The sequence below is a fragment of the Triticum dicoccoides genome, chromosome 2B, assembly GCF_002162155.2.
Source record: "Triticum dicoccoides isolate Atlit2015 ecotype Zavitan chromosome 2B, WEW_v2.0, whole genome shotgun sequence".
Taxonomy (NCBI): Eukaryota; Viridiplantae; Streptophyta; class Magnoliopsida; order Poales; family Poaceae; genus Triticum; species Triticum dicoccoides.
The window spans coordinates 185,353,014-185,368,737 of record NC_041383.1 but is presented as its reverse complement, the minus strand read 5'-3'; positions in this window follow the sequence as shown (position 1 = coordinate 185,368,737).

Below are 15,724 nucleotides of genomic sequence, written 5' to 3'. Positions count from 1 at the left end.
AAAGGAAAGTCCCATCCGGACACGGGACGAAGTCTTCAATCTTGTATCTTCATAGTCTTGGAGTCCGGCCGATGATGATAGTCCGGCTATCCGGACACCCCCTAGTCCAGGACTCCCTCAGGGTGCCTCGGGCATCCCCAAGCTTGAGCTCTTGCCTCTCTTCCTTTTCCTCATATCGAGACATCCTCGATTAGACACTTCATCCACACAAAACTTCAACAGAAAATTCGGTAAGATTCATTAGTATAATAAAGCAAATCACTACTCTAAGTACTGTTGCAAACCAATTAATATTTTGTTTTTTCATTGTGTCTACTGTAACATAACTTTTTCATGGCTTAATCCACTGATATAAATTGATAGATTCATCAAAACAAGCAAATTATGCATCAAAAACAGAATCTATCAAAAACAGAACAGTCCGTAGCAATCTAAACATTCACCATAGTTCTGTTACCCCAACAATTCTACCAAAATTAGGAAAAATAAAAAATTTATACAGAAAGACAGTGCAAAAGGAATCAGAACTGTTTGACGTTCCAGTTAAAAATGTAAAATCGCGCACTACAGCCAAAGTTTCTGTCCTGCACCGTACAACCCAACAAGCATTGTAAACATCCTAAAGGCAAACCTTGGCACATTATTTTTATAATACAATGGAATTGTACAAGGGGATAATTATTTTTATTGAAAAGTTTCTGTAATCAAGATTCACAAAGTTTCCGTGAGCATGAACAAAGTTCAAGGCTAGCTCCCACTTCAACAATGCTTGTCTTTCTCACTTTCACTTTCCTTTTTTGAAAAGTTTTTAGGTTCCCCTATTTATTTATTTTGTTTTTAGACTATATAAAGCACTCAACAGAAATAAATGACTCTCTAAAACTTCTGGGTTGTCTCCCTGGCAGAGCTTTCTTTAAAGCCATTAAGCTAGGCATTTAGTGCTCAAGTAATGAATCCACCCGGATCCCAAGGTATATCAAAGCCAATTTTAATTAACAATGATTTGTAATTTAGTAGTGAGCACAAAGTAACATATATCAAGCAATGACGAAGTCTAACTCTCTTCCTATGCATCGGCATGTCATAAAAGACCAATACATGCACACATAGTAAAGGCAATGCATAGTATAAGCAGATTCTTGCAATTATATCATGTTGAAAACATAGAGGCGGAGATGTAGTTCCTCTCTCATAATAATTGCAAGTAGAAGTGTTGGAGTAATGGGCCACGGGTAGGCTAATCCGAGTCCCAGAACCTTTCAAGGCATCGGGGCGGACCCCTCAGGTACTTGCGGCGACTCCAAGAAGGGTCGAGTCCCAGAGGCGACTCTCATCCAAGCCGAGTCCCAGAGGCGACTCTCATCCAAGCCGAGTCCTAGAGGTGGCTCCGAAGAAACCAACTATGGGGAGTCGGCCCACGACTCCCAACCACCTAGTAATTAAAGGCAAGCATGGCCACAGTGCACCGTACTCGCGGAGATCTCCGCCCAGCGCGGCACTGTTGCCATGCCAGCCCTGACATCAGCCCTTGGGCCGGAGCCCTGTACTCACGACCTCCTGTCTGTACGGCCCAGAGACGGTGGGGCCTACCAGTCAGTGAGAGTATCGAAGACGGCGGGAGCGCCGAGAGTCGGACCCGTTGGGAGTCGGCCCCCTGAAGTCGGTCGGCCGCTCCCACGGGTCCCACAGGCCATTAACCAGAGGCGACGGGGGAATGGCCACAGTAATCGCCCGCAGGCGGCGGCACTGTTGCCATGACCCACTGACCAAGCCCGCGTCATTAGAAGCACGGCTACAGTAATCTGCAGCCGGCAGGACCCGCCCGCGGCGGCCACGGGCTGACACCCTCGTACCATGCCAGTCGGCAGGGCCCACCAGTCGGAGGGCCCTAGGAGTCGGCGGAGAAGACGGCACCTGAGAGATAGACGGTTGGGACCCGCGCCCTGCCAGTTTTACCATTGTAACCCTGGGGGTAGGCCTATATAAACCCCCCCAGGGCACCCATGAAAAGGGTTGGCATCCAGTAGCATTAGACAGAACACAAAGGACGGAGAGAACTAGCCTTGTCTTCTCCTTCCTCCAGAAACAGCTCTAGGAGCACTCTTGTATTCACTTTGCCTTAGTGATCATGCGGAGACCCCGCAGAGCAGCAGTAGGGGTGTTATCTCCTCGGAGAGCCCTGAAGCTGGGTAAGATCCGCCGGCGTGCATGTCTTGGCCTCATCCTGCTTCCAGGCACCGGCGATGTTCTACTTGCCCCCACCATGATAAGCCATCCTTTGGTATATGTCGCACCCAACCCCCGACATTTGGCGCCCACCGTGGGGCTTGGTGCACCGTCGTTCGGAGATCTGTTCTGGACGGGAACCCTCTTCCTCCCTGGCGAGCGCAGCCAGCCAGGCTCGCCAGATGGAGTCTGCATCGACGCGCTGCGCGGCGCTGAGGCCGCCTGTGCAGCGAGCAGCCTCGCTGAAATTGTCAGCGAGGTTCGACTTTCCGACGAGCCTGCAGCCGACGCAGGCATGGGTGGCCCCCGAGTCTCCTCGCGGGCCTCCTCGACCAACTCCACGTCGCCGGCGAGCCTGCCGTGGACTTGGAGTCTGTAGGCTCCACCGACCCGATGCTGGTTGACTCCGACACCGTGTCACTTGACACTTTCCCCACCAACGTGGTGGTCTACGACGAGCCGCTTCCTCGCGAGGAGAGCGGCGGAAGCGCCGTCACGGAGGTGCTCGTCATCAGTCATGATGAGCGCTCCGGCGAAGAAGCTCAGGACCCGCTCGCCGCGGCCCTGCAAGACCTAACTGCACCCATTCCAGAGGACGCAGACGCCGAGACGCTGGAGACACGCCGCCTTCAGATCATCGAAGGAGCCAAGAGGCTGGCGAGCATGAGGCGCTTGTCAGAAGCCTACCAGCACGAAATGGATCGCGCCATGGGCGGCTCGCCGGCTCCTGCTGGGCCGAGCCGCCTAGGCGTGATCTGGCAACGCGGCGCGACCATCACCGACTTGTTCGGGGCTAAACGCCCCATATACGCCACCCCTGCGGAGAACATCCGCGCTGCCCAAGCGGCGACTGACGAACTGAAGAACTTCGAGGGCGAAGAGCGCCGCATGATGACAGAGCGAGTCCAGCAGCTCCTTGACGCGGTTGCTGCGTAGAACGCGGCCGGTGGCCACGCGGATGTGCTGCAGCAACCGAATGACGACTTGCCTCCCCGCCGAGACCAAGGCGCGACATCTCGGACGCTGACTGGCGGAGTCCGCGGAAGGAAAGAAAAAGAGCCGGCTGTCAGTCACAATCGGACTCGCATCACCATTGAGCGCGACCAAGACGGCCGGCCGAGAGCAGTGGAGCGGCGGGATGACTACCTGCCTCCCCCACCCAGAAGAGAACAGCGAGTTTCCCTGCCGCCTGTTGAGCATCCGACTCTCGGTGGCCTCCTTGGCCACCGAGAGGGAGTCGGAGAGAACGACGCCCGCCATCGGATCGACCGACTCCACCGATCCCTGGCACTGGAAGAAGAAGACGAGCTGGGTCCGCCTTGCTTTGGACCTTGCATCCGAGACGAGCCCTTCCCCAAAGGGTTCACACTCCCCCGAGACACACCCAAGTACACCGGCTCCGTGAAGCCGGAAGACTGGCTGATTGATTACTCCACGGCCGTCAGTATAGCGAACGGCAACAAGCGAGTTGCCGTGAAGTACGTTCCACTCATGCTCCAGGGCACAGCCCGGACATGGTTGAACAGTCTGAAGCCCTGTAGCATCAATAGCTAGGTCGGCTTCACCGAAGCCTTCATCCGCAACTTCACGAGCACGTACAAGCGACCTCCCAAGCCGCGCCAGCTTTCCTTGTGCGTGCAAGGCCCTGATGAGTCAACACGCGACTACCTCACGCGCTGGGGCGAGCTTCGGAACTTCTGCGAGGGCGTGCACGAGGTGCAGGCTATCGAGTACTTCACTGCCGGGTGCCGAGAAGGCACCCTCCTCAAGCACAGGCTCCTCTGCGACGAGCCAGAAACCCTCGACGAACTGCTGATCATAGCAGACAAGTACACCACAGCCGACTCCTCCATGAAGACAGAGATTCAAGTCAATGCAGCTGGCAAAGTGGCCCCTCAGGCTCCCAGAACTCCACCTGGAGACACCAGTCGGCGACAACAACAGAGCGACAACAAACGCAAGGCCCAACAGCCGACTTCCAACAGTCGGCAGGTTGCGACAGTCGAAGATCAACAGCCGGAGGGGGAGCCTCCGGCCAAACGGCAGAAAGGCGGCAAATCCAATTGGTTGCCGGCCTTTTCCTATGAGCAGACTCTGGATGGTCCCTGCAAGTTCCACAGTGGCACGAAGCCGTCAAACCACACAACCCGAAAGTGCCACTGGCTCACCAGAATCACCAAGGGAGACGGCCTCCTTCCTCCTCCGCCTGCTGGGCCGCCGCCTCCACCGCCGCCCCAGCAGCCAGCCGCTCGGCCAGTCGGTGGAGTGCAAGACGAGTATCCAAAAGAGCACGGAGCCTATGTGGTGTTCACCAGTGTGGCCGACGATCGGCATAGCAGACGGCTGCAGCAGAAAGAAGTAAATGCAGTGGCAACAGACACTCCAGAGTTTATGCATTGGTCCGAGAAACCTATCAGTTGGAGCAGAGCGGATCACCCAGAGGTGATGCCGAATCCGGGCTCCTATGCCCTGGTCCTAGGTGCCACCTTGGCCACTGATAGGCGGGCCGCCCGCTTTTCGAGAGTGCTGATAGACGGAGGCAGTAGCGTCAACATCCTGTACAAGGATACTATGGAGAAGCTAGGAATCAAGCAAAGACAGTTGCAGAGCAGCCGGACTGTGTTCCATGGTATTGTACCCGGCCTTTCCTGCTCACCAATCGGCAAGATCCTGATAGACGTCCTCTTCGGAGACAAAAGATCATTTCCGCCGAGAGCCAATCTGGTTTGAAGTAGTGGACCTGGAAAGCCCATACCACGCGTTGCTTGGCCGACCAGCGTTGGCCAAGTTCATGGCAGTTCCTCATTACGCCTACCTCAAGATGAAGATGCCGAGTTCCAAGGGAATTCTCACCGTAGCCGGCGACTACAGGAAGTCGTCCGCCTGCGCGGCCGAGAGCAGCCGGCTGGCCGAGCCCCTGGTGATCGCAGCTGAGAAGCGGCTCCTTGATCGGGTCATGGCGATGGCCGGAAAGCAGCCGGAGATGTCGCCTGACCCCAAGGAGTCGGAAGCTCAAGGTTCGTTCAAGCCGGCCAAAGAGACCAAGAAGATACCCTTGGACCCGGAACACCCAGAGAGGTACGCTGTCATGGGTACAAACCTTGACAGCAAATAGGAAGGCGAGCTCGTCGTTTCCTCCGTGAGAATCGAGACATCTTTGCATGGTCCCCCAAAGACATGCTAGGTGTACCGACGGAATTCGCCGAGCACAAGCTACATGTCAGGCCAGATGTGAAACCTGTCAGGCAGCCCTTGCGCCGCCTGTCAGAAGAAAAGAGAAGAGTTGTTGGAGAAGAGATAGCCCGGCTTCTTGCAGCCGACTTCATCATGGAAGTGTTTTTCCAGAGTGGCTGGCAAACCCGGTTTTGGTACTGAAGAAAAACAAGCAATGGCGGATGTGCATTGATTACACAAGCCTCAACAAAGCCTGCCCAAAGGATCCGTTTGCCCTGCCAAGGATCGATCAGGTGATAGACTCCACAGCCGGATGCGAGCTGCTGAGTTTCTTAGATGCATATTCAGGATATCACCAGATCAAGCTTAACCCGGCAGACAGACTGAAGACCGCCTTCATCACGCCATTCGGAGCCTTCTGCTACCTGACGATGACGTTCGGCTTGAGGAATGCCGGCGCCACCTTTCATCATTGCATGCAGAAGTGCCTCCTCAAGCAACTCGGCAGGAATGCCCATGTCTACGTGGATGATGTGGTGGTGAAGACGGAGAAGCGTGGGACGCTGCTAGAGGACCTCAAGGAGACCTTTGAGAACTTGCGCCGGTTCCAGATCAAGCTCAACCCTGAGAAGTGCGTTTTCGGAGTACCAGCCGGCCAACTCCTTGGCTTCCTGGTCTCTGAACGCGTCATAGAGTGCAACCCCGTGAAGATCAAGGCCATCGAGAGGATGGAAGTACCCAGCCGACTGTTAGATGTGCAGAAGTTCACCGGCTGCTTGGCGTCCATCAGCCGATTCATCAGTCGGCTGGGCGAGAAAGCTCTCCCTTTGTATCAATTGATGAAGAAGACCACCTTTTTCGAGTGGAACCACAAGGCGGATGAAGCATTTCTCCAGCTGAAGAAGATGTTGACTACTCCCCCTGTGTTGGCGGCTCCGACTCCTAAGGAGCCCATGCTCCTGTACATCGCCGCCACCAGCCGAGTAGTCAGCACAGTTATTGTAGTCGAATGCAAAGAGGAAGGCAAGGCGCTCCCTGTCCAGAGACCGGTATATTACCTGAGCGAGGTACTGTCGACCTCCAAGAAGAACTACCCCCATTACCAGAAGATGTGCTACAGTGTGCATTTTGCCGCCAAGAAGCTGAAGCCTTACTTTCAAGAGCATCCAATCACCGTGGTTTGCACGGCTCCGTTGGCCGAGATCATTGGAAGCCGAGACACCTCTGGCCGAGTAGCCAAATGGGCCATAGATTTGGCTCCTTACACCATCTACTACCAGCCACGCACCGCCATCAAGTCGCAAGTAGTGGCCGACTTCCTCGTCAACTAGGCCGAGACCCAGCACATGCCGCCAGCGCCCGACTCCACCCATTGGTGGATGCATTTCGACGGCTCCAAGATGCGTACCGGCCTGGGAGCCGGCGTCGTCCTCACCTCTCCCAAAGGCGACAAGCTCAAGTACATGCTGTAGATCCACTTCGCCGCCTTCAACAACGTCGCCGAATACGAGGTGCTCATTCACGGACTCCGGCTTGCCAAAAGAGCTTGGCATTCGCCGGATTCTGTGCTATGGCGACTCCGATTTGGTGGTCCAGCAGTCATCTGGCGACTGGGACACCAAAGATGCAAACATGGCGAGCTACCGTTTCCTGGTGCAGCAGCTCAGCGGATACTTCTAGGGGTGCGAGTTCCTTCACATGCCAAGGAACGAAAACGATCAAGCAGACGCCTTGGCACGAATCGGCTCCATCCGCCAAGCAATACCGTCCGGCGTCGCTCTTCAGCGCCTCCTTAAGCCGTCTATCAAGCCTTCAGCAGAATCAGACTCCATCTTTGTGCTGGCTCCTCCCGAAGAAGTCGGATCCGACTCAAGAGCCCTAGCAGACGGCCCCAAGAAAATCACAGCCGAAGCCAGCCCGAGGACTTCAGAACCCGGCCCGGGGACTGCGCTAGTCGGCCCGGGGACTGCGCCAGTTGGCCCGGGGACTTCGTCAATCCAGCAAATGGCCGCAGACTCCAGCCCGCCGCCTCCCAGCCTAGCCACCCATGTCCAAGTCGCTGCGGTGGCGGTTGAAGAAAAAGCAGCACCCTCATGGGCACAGCCCATCCTCAAGTTTCTAGTGAACAGAGAGCTGCCAACTGATGAGATCTTGGCTCATCAAGTGCAACGCCGAGCGGCAGCATACACCATAATCAACAGAGAACTGGTCAGGCGCAGTGTCACTGGTGTCTACTAGCGCTGCGTAGAGCCAGAGCAAGGCCAAGAAATTCTCAGAGACATTCATCAGGGTGAGTGTGGCCACCATGCAGCCTCAAGAGCACTCATCGCCAAAGCCTTTCGGCACAGTTTCTTCTGGCCGACTGCCTTGGAAGAGGCTAAAGTGTTAGTCCTAAAATGCAAAGGGTGCCAGAAGTTCCGCTCCAAGCCACTTCAGCCGGCTTTTGCGCTGAAGACAATCCCCATCGCCTGGCCCTTTGCAGTTTGTGGCCTGGACATGGTGGGACCATTCAAGACGGCCCGAGGCGGCCTAACTCATCTGCTTGTCGCGGTGGACAAGTTCACCAAGTAGATAGAAGCAAAGCCCATCAAGAAGTTGAACGGTCTGACTGCAGTGACTTTCATCACCGACATCACGGTGCGGTACGGCATACCGCACAGCATCATCACCGACAACGGCACAAATTTCGCCAAAGGCGCCTTGGCTCGTTTCTGCGCGACACAGGGCATCCGACTGGACTTAGCGTCCGTTGCCCATCCGCAGTCAAATGGCCAGGTGGAGCGAGCAAACGGCCTCATCCTGTCCGGCATCAAGCCTCGACTGGTCGAACCACTCGAACATTCGGCCGGCTGTTGGCTTGAGGAGCTGCCAGCCGTCCTCTGGAGTCTGCGTACGACTCCAAACAAGTCAACCGGCTTTAGGCCTTTCTTCCTCGTCTAAGGTGCCGAAGCCGTCATCCTGACGGATATAGAGTTCGACTCTCCACGAGTCACCATGTACACCAAAGAGGAAGCTGAAGAAGCACGTCAAGACGGCGTCGACCTGCTGGAAGAGGGCCGGCTATTGGCACTCAGCTGGTCCGGCATCTACCAGCAGAGTCTGCGCCGATACTACAACCGAAAGGTCAGGCCGAGATCGTTTCAAGAGGGCGATCTTGTGCTCCGGCTGATTCAACGAACAGCCGGCCAGCACAAGTTGTCGGCGCCTTGGGAAGGCCCCTTCATCATCAGCAAAGTGCTGGGCAATGGCTCCTACTACCTAATCGACGCTCAGAAGCCTCGAGCACATAAGAGGGATGACTCCGGCAAGGAGTCAGAACGGCCATGGAACGCAAATCTTCTCCGAAGATTTTACAGTTAATGCAGTATGTACCACGCTATCCTTTGTGTTAAAATACCGAGACTTTGGGCCCCCGAGACGAGCTCGGGGACTGCCCTTTTGTTATCTGTATGATAAGAATTATGCCCCCCAGTATGCTACTCTTTTTGTCATGCCGCTTGGCACCGGGTCCGACTAGTCGGCCCGGGGACTTGCCATCTTGCGCTATGAAATGCTTCCTGCAGTCAGACAAGTAGTGTGTTGCGCTTAAGCCGTCTCCTGTCAAAAGCCGCAGCTCGCAGAGCGACTGTTGGTAGGCAGAGAACAAGCAAGAACGAGCGCACACACGAAAAAATGGCTAAGGACTTAAAGCGTATGCATAGCCCAAGCCGGCTCCCAGCCCCTCTTCGCAGAGCCGACTCTCGAGTAGTCGGCTCACTGCCTTCTATCCCACTTGTTAAAAAACTCTAAAAAAGGCGAAGTACTTGCCTTCCCTAAAGTAGCCAAGCGTTTTGACTTGCGGCAGTCCGCGGAGCGGCTGTCCGTCTGGCAAAGCAGCGACTATGGAAAGGCGGCAAAGGAAAAAGCCAAAAGAGAAATAAGCAAGGAAAGATAGAAGGCAGATAGATATTTACATAAGCAAAGGCCTCTGGCCGAGTTCAAAATACACCCCGCAGGTGGAATTGTATAAATTAACAAGTTCTTCAAAGACTATGAAAGCAGATAAAGTAAAGACAAGATGGCAGCCTAAGGAGCAGCAGACGGGTTCGGCGGGTCGGCAGAGACGGCGGTGTCAGACGCCAGAGCAAACGGCTGGGCGGTCTCGGCTTGATCGACTCCGGCGGCAGTCGGCCCGGTCGGGCGCGGCTCGTTGCTGGAGGCGCGGTCGAGCTCAGGCTGGTCGTCCGCTCTGTCTTCTGGCGCCTTCGTCTCGTCTTCGTCCCCTGCCTCGTCTTCCTCCTTGGTGCTGGAGCCAATCACCTCCGCCGAGTCCTCGTCGTAGTCGGGGTTCATCCCGAACCACTCCGCAGGCACCTCCTCGCCGCTCGCGGCCCACTTGGGAACGAAGACGCTAGTGTCAGTGTAGTCGGTGATCGCCGCCGCACGCTCGATGAGGGCGCCTTCCACGGCCACCAGTTCTGCCTGGGCCTCTGACCGAAACGCGGCCAGCCAGTCCAGGTCCAGCCCTGGATACCAAGCCTTGACGAATTCCAAGGCCTGGCGGGCTCTAGCCAGGGCCGAGGAACCCTTCCAAGCCTCAAGACGACCGGTCGCGACCTCCAGCCAGTCGGCAGTTCGACTGGCGGTGCGCAGAGCCGGCATGCCTGGCCACAGGGCAAAGATCGCCTGGGCTCCGGCACGTTGAAGCTGGCGCAGCAGCTGATGGGCCGGCCGCAGACGGGTCTCGATGCTCAGGAGCTGCTCGTCGACGGTCAGGGGGCGGTGGCGGCGATCTCCTCGCCATACGCCCTCCGCTCCTCGCGATCAGCCTCGATGGCTCGAGTGACCGCTTGCGAGTGGCCAGGAAAGAAGTCTGCCCCAAAACAGAAAGAAGCAAAAAGAAAATCAGCAGTCAGCCTTACTTACAGTCGGCAGCTCGAGGAAAGAAAGAAAAGAAACTCACCATCGACAATGTCCTCGATCTTGTGGAAGCCGGAAGTCAGCATCGCCTCCCTGTCGGTCCAGGAGGAGCGCTCCATCTCGAACTCGGCCAGGAGGGAGGTCTCTTTCTTCCCCGCCTCATCCCGAGCCACCTTCAGTAGCTCCTTCTGCTCCGCTCACTGCTCGGCCAGCAAGTCGCGCTCTTTGGCGAGCTTGCCGCACTCCTCCTCCTTGGCACGAAGGGCCATGCTGACTTCGCCCAACTGTTCCTGGAGAGCGGCATTGTCCTCTGAAAAACAAAGAGAAAAGACGTTAAGTCATCAGCAGCAAAGGTCGCCGGGAAGATCTGGCCCGACTGCTCAGCAGTCGGCCTGAATCTCGGGGACTACAGCCCGCGGGTGCGCCAGCGCTCCCCCGCGGAAAAGAAGAAGAACTTACTCCGACTCTCCGACAAGTCGGCAGTCCGCTTCTCCAGCCGCTCAACGTTACGGTTGAAGGCGGTGACGCGGAGGTTGTGATACTCCTGCAATAAAAAATCAGACAAAGACAAAAATGAGGAACTCGCCAGATTGAGTTCCGGGCCGCCTGTGCAGCAGCCGGCCCGAAACTCGGGGACTACACCCAGTGGGTGCGCTGGCGCGCCCCCACAGAGAAGAATGAGAAAAGGCAAAGTCAAAAAGAAAACGTACTCGGATAGACGCCCGCGACGCCAGATGCGCCCTGGTGCAGCCCTGGATGGCTTCTCCTTCAGCCCGCAACTTCGCCTGCACATCCAGGAGCGCCTGGTTCAGTGGACCATCGCCACCTCCTCGCACCCATCCAATAGGCGCAGCACTTGATGCCTCAGCATCTGGAATGGCTGAGCTGGCGGCGCCGAGACCGCCTTCTCAAGACGACGGCGCGCCGGTGAGGCGACTTGGAGAAGCAGCCTCGCCACCGCCTCGTCCTCAGCCGGTGGCACTGGAGGGCCCGCCGGCTGCTTGCCATGCGGTGGAGGCGGCGGTGGCGGCGAGGCTGTGCCCGACGCAGAGGCCTCACCTCTGTCCCTCTCCACGATGGAGTGCTCCCCGCCGACTTCTCCAGTCTGCCCCGTGAACTCCGGGGGCGGTGGCGCGGAGCTCAGCGGAACGACAAGCAACACCGACTGGCGGCGTGCGGCCTCCTTAGCCCGCTGTTTGGCCGCAGCGGCGGCTTCGGCCTCCGCCAGCTTCTTCTGGGCGGATGCCGCCGCCTTCTCGGCCTCCGCCTTCTCCAGACGGTCGGCCTCTTCCTCGTCGCGCTTCTCCCGCGCGTTGCGCTCCGTCGCCTCCCGGAGGTCGGCGGCGCGGTCAATCCGTCGGGTGTTGGCGGACGTCTCGGCCGACCCCATGACAGAGAGGACGGCAACCCTCTCAAGAGAAAGAGGGGCCCTGAAGCAGAAAACAGAATGAAAAAGACTCAGAACAGATCCGTCCGAAGAAACAAGAACAAGCGATAGTCAGCACTTACGCTGAGACCAGTGGCGGCTTCTTCACTTCCTTGCGGAAGCGGTTGGCCTTCGCGATCGCCTCCTCCCGCTTGGTCGCGGCAGCCGACCCCTTGAACTTTTTTGGCCGACCACCGAGCGAACTCGGCATGGCCCGGCGCTTCTTCGCGCTGGCTTGACCAGCCAAGCCGGCAGAGGAACTCGCGCCCGAATGGCCGGCTTTCGGTTGGCGGCGTGGGATGACCTCGCCATCGCCCTCGTCCTAGGGCCAGTCGGCGAAGGTCGCCGAGGGCTGGAGTCCGCCTTCCGCTCCTCCTCCCCCACCTTCGGCGTCGGCTTCCATCGCTGCCGCCCCCAAGTCGGGGTCGTCGATGTCGCTCTCCGCGCGGTCTGGAGCGAACTCGCGGGGCTGCCCAGTGGCACCGGCTGCGGGTTGGATGAGGGGGTTCTTACTCAGAGAACCAAGAAGAATCAGAAGTCGGATTTGGCTGTGAAGAAAAACAGAAACAAAATATTCGACTTACCACAGGCGGGGGGTTGGCACGTGAGTGCGGCTCCTTGCCGAACTGCCAGTCTTCCGCGAGCTCGCAGTTCGCGATGTGGTTCACCATGTTCGCCACCTCCGCATGGGGCATCTCCCAGATGCTCATCCGGCTCGGGTCTCGGCGGTCGCTCATCTGACAGATCAGATCAGGTCGGCCTTGGAGTGGGAGGACTCGGCACGCCACGAAGGCGGCCAGCAAGTCAGCCACGACCAGGCCTTCCGACTGCGTCAACACTCGGAGTCGGGCAACGGTGGCGGTGCCGGCAGGAGACAGCGTGTTGGCCCGATTCGGCCAGCTGGGAAGCCTCCCAACCGGTGCCGGCTTCATAGTGCGGCAGGTTGACCCAGTTGCCTTCTGTGGCGACGTTCTTCACGTAGAAGTACGAGCGTTGCCACATCTTCACCGACTTGATCAGCGTGATGGAGGGGAAGGGGTTGTCGGCGGTCGACCTGCGCATGGCGATGAAGGCACCGCACTGGGCCGGTATGCCGGCGGAGTGTGTGCCGAGCTTCGATTGGGAGAACTCTCCCCACAGCTCGATGGTGGGGAGAACACCGAGAAAACCCTCGCACAGGGTGGCGAAGGCGGCCAGCAGCACCACCGCGTTCGGGGTGAGGTGGTGTGGCTGGAGTCCGCTGAACTCCAGGAACGAGCGGAGGAAGCCGCTCGCCGGCAGGCCCATGCCGCGCATGAGGTGCGAGCGGAATATGGCCCGCTCGCCCTCCTCTGGCACCGGCGTTATCTCCCCCTCCGGTGCGGCGCGGGCTCGCACCAGGTGCGCACAGGGGAGCCAGCGCGTCCTGCGGAGGTGCTCAATGGCGTCGTCGTCCACCTGGGAACCGTCCCACGCGCCCGAGCGGACGGCGGAAGCCGCGGCGGAGGAAGAGCTCATCGCTGCGGAGCTGTGCGGCGTGGTGCGGCGAAGGCAAGAAGAAGGAGAGGAAGGAGGAGGCAGGGGAGGCGGGGAAGAACGAGTGCGCGCTTCGCCGTCCCGCTTCCCCCGCCTACTTATAGTCTCGATGGCTGAGAAGCCGATGGGGTGGCGTGGGGATTAACTGCGCGCAAGCCCCCACGCCCCCCCACGATTAAACCCACGAAGTTACTGCACGCAGTAACAACGTGGGGAGCCCAACCGTCCGCCCGGCCGCAGCGGATCCGTTCGCGTGCCGAGGCGCGGTAGTGGCGGGCCCCGCTTGACGTCCTGTCTCGTCGCGCGCGTGGGCAGGCAGACTGCCCCTGACACGTGGCCCCGCGCGACGGGGCCGCGGCGGGTGACCACAGGAAGCGTATCAGGCACGCCGCCTGGTTCCCGCCACGACGTTCGAAACACCTCAAGGGGCAAGACGGCCCTCAGAGAGTCCGACTCCAGCCAGTCGGCATGAGCACGACGGCTCACAGAGAATCCGACTCCAGCCAGTCGACTTGGAGGAAGGCGTCCATCAAAGCTGCTTTCCCCCATCTAAAGAATGAAACTGCTGAGGCACACGACGTATCAACCTCGGAGCCTCACCAGCTTCGGGGACTACTGTCGGAGTAATGGGCCACGGGTAGGCTAACCCGAGTCCTAGAACCTTTCAAGGCATCGGGGCGGACTGCGCCCCTCAGGTACTTGCGGCGACTCCAAGAAGGGCCGAGTCCCAGAGGCGACTCTCATCCAAGACGAGTCCCAGAGGCGACTCCAAGAAGGGCCGAGTCCCAGAGGCGACTCTCATCCAAGCCGAGTCCTAGAGGCGGCTCCGAAGAAACCAACTATGGGGAGTCGGCCCGCGACTCCCAACCACCTAGTAATTAAAGGCAAGCATGGCCACAGTGCGCCGTACTCGCGGAGATCTCCGCCCGGCGCGGCATTGTTGCCATGCCAGCCCTGACATCAGCCCTTGGGGCGGGGCACTATACCCACGACCTCCTATCTGTACGGCCCGGAGACGGCGGGGCCTACCATTCAGCGAGAGTATCGAAGACGGCGGGAGCGCCGAGAGTCGGACCCGTTGGGAGTCGGCCCCCTAAAGCCGATCGGCCGCTCCCACGGGCCCCACACGCCATTAACCAGATGCGATGGGGGAATGGCCACAGTAATCGCCCGCAGGCGGCGACACTGTTGCCATGACCCACTGACCAAGCCCGCGTCATTAGAAGCACGACTACAGTAATCTGCAGCCGGCAGGACCCGCCCACGGCGGCCACGGGCTGACGCCCTCGTACCATGCCAGTCGGCGGGGCCCACCAACCGGCGGGCCCCAGGAGTCGGCGAAGAAGACGGCACCGGAGAGACAGACGGGTGGGACCCGCGCCCAGCCGGTTTTACCATTGTAACCCTGGGGGTAGGCCTATATAAACCCCCCAGGGCACCCATGCAAAGGGTTGGAATCCAGTAGCATTAGATAGAACACAAAGGAGGGAGAGAACTAGCCTTGTCTTCTCCTTCCTCCAGAAACAGCTCTAGGAGCACCCTTGTATTCACTTTGCCTTAGTGATCATGCGGAGACCCTGCAGAGCAGCAGTAGGGGTGTTATCTCCTCAGAGAGCCCTGAAGCTGGGTAAGATCTGCCGGCGTGCATGTCTTTGCCTCATCCCGTTTCCAGGCACCGGCGATGTTCCACTCGCCCGCACCATGATAAGCCATCCTTTGGCATATGTCGCACCCAACCCCCGACAAGAAGCAGCAAGCACATGCATATTATATCTATCAAAATCATCATGTGCAACCGTAAAAGGCAACCCATCAATATAATCCTTACTAAGCACAAACTTCTCTGATATAATGTAGTTTGGAGAATTCAAAAAGATAATAGGACTATCATGCGTGGGTGCACTAGCAACAATTTCATGTTTAACATAAGGAACTATAGCAAGTTCATCTCCATAAGCATAATCCATATTGGCATCTTGGCCACAAGCATAGCAAGCATCATCAAAAAGGGGTATTTCAAGAGAATCAACGGGATCATAGCAATCATCATAGTAATCATCCTTCGGTAAGCATGAAGGGGAATTAAACAATGTATGAGTTGAAGAGTTACTCTCATTAGAAGGTGGGCATGGGTGATCAATCCGCTCTTCCTCCTTTTGTTCTTCGCTCTCCTCATCATCTTTTTCATCCAATGAGCTCATAGTTTCATCAATTTCTTCTTCCATAGCTTCCTGCAAAATATTACTCTCTTCTTGGACAGTGGAGGATTTCTCAATATATAGTTTAACATAGGCATTAGAAGCATACTTATCATAACAATATTCAAGTATGGCAAAATTTTCAGATTTGTAGAGAGTAGCATCATATTTTTCAATCAAATAAGCAATTTCATAAGCACCCTTAAAAGCAACAATTTTTTCAATTTGTTGAACATCATAGTAATTATAAACACCCTTAGCATATGAAGATACGATTCCATTATCA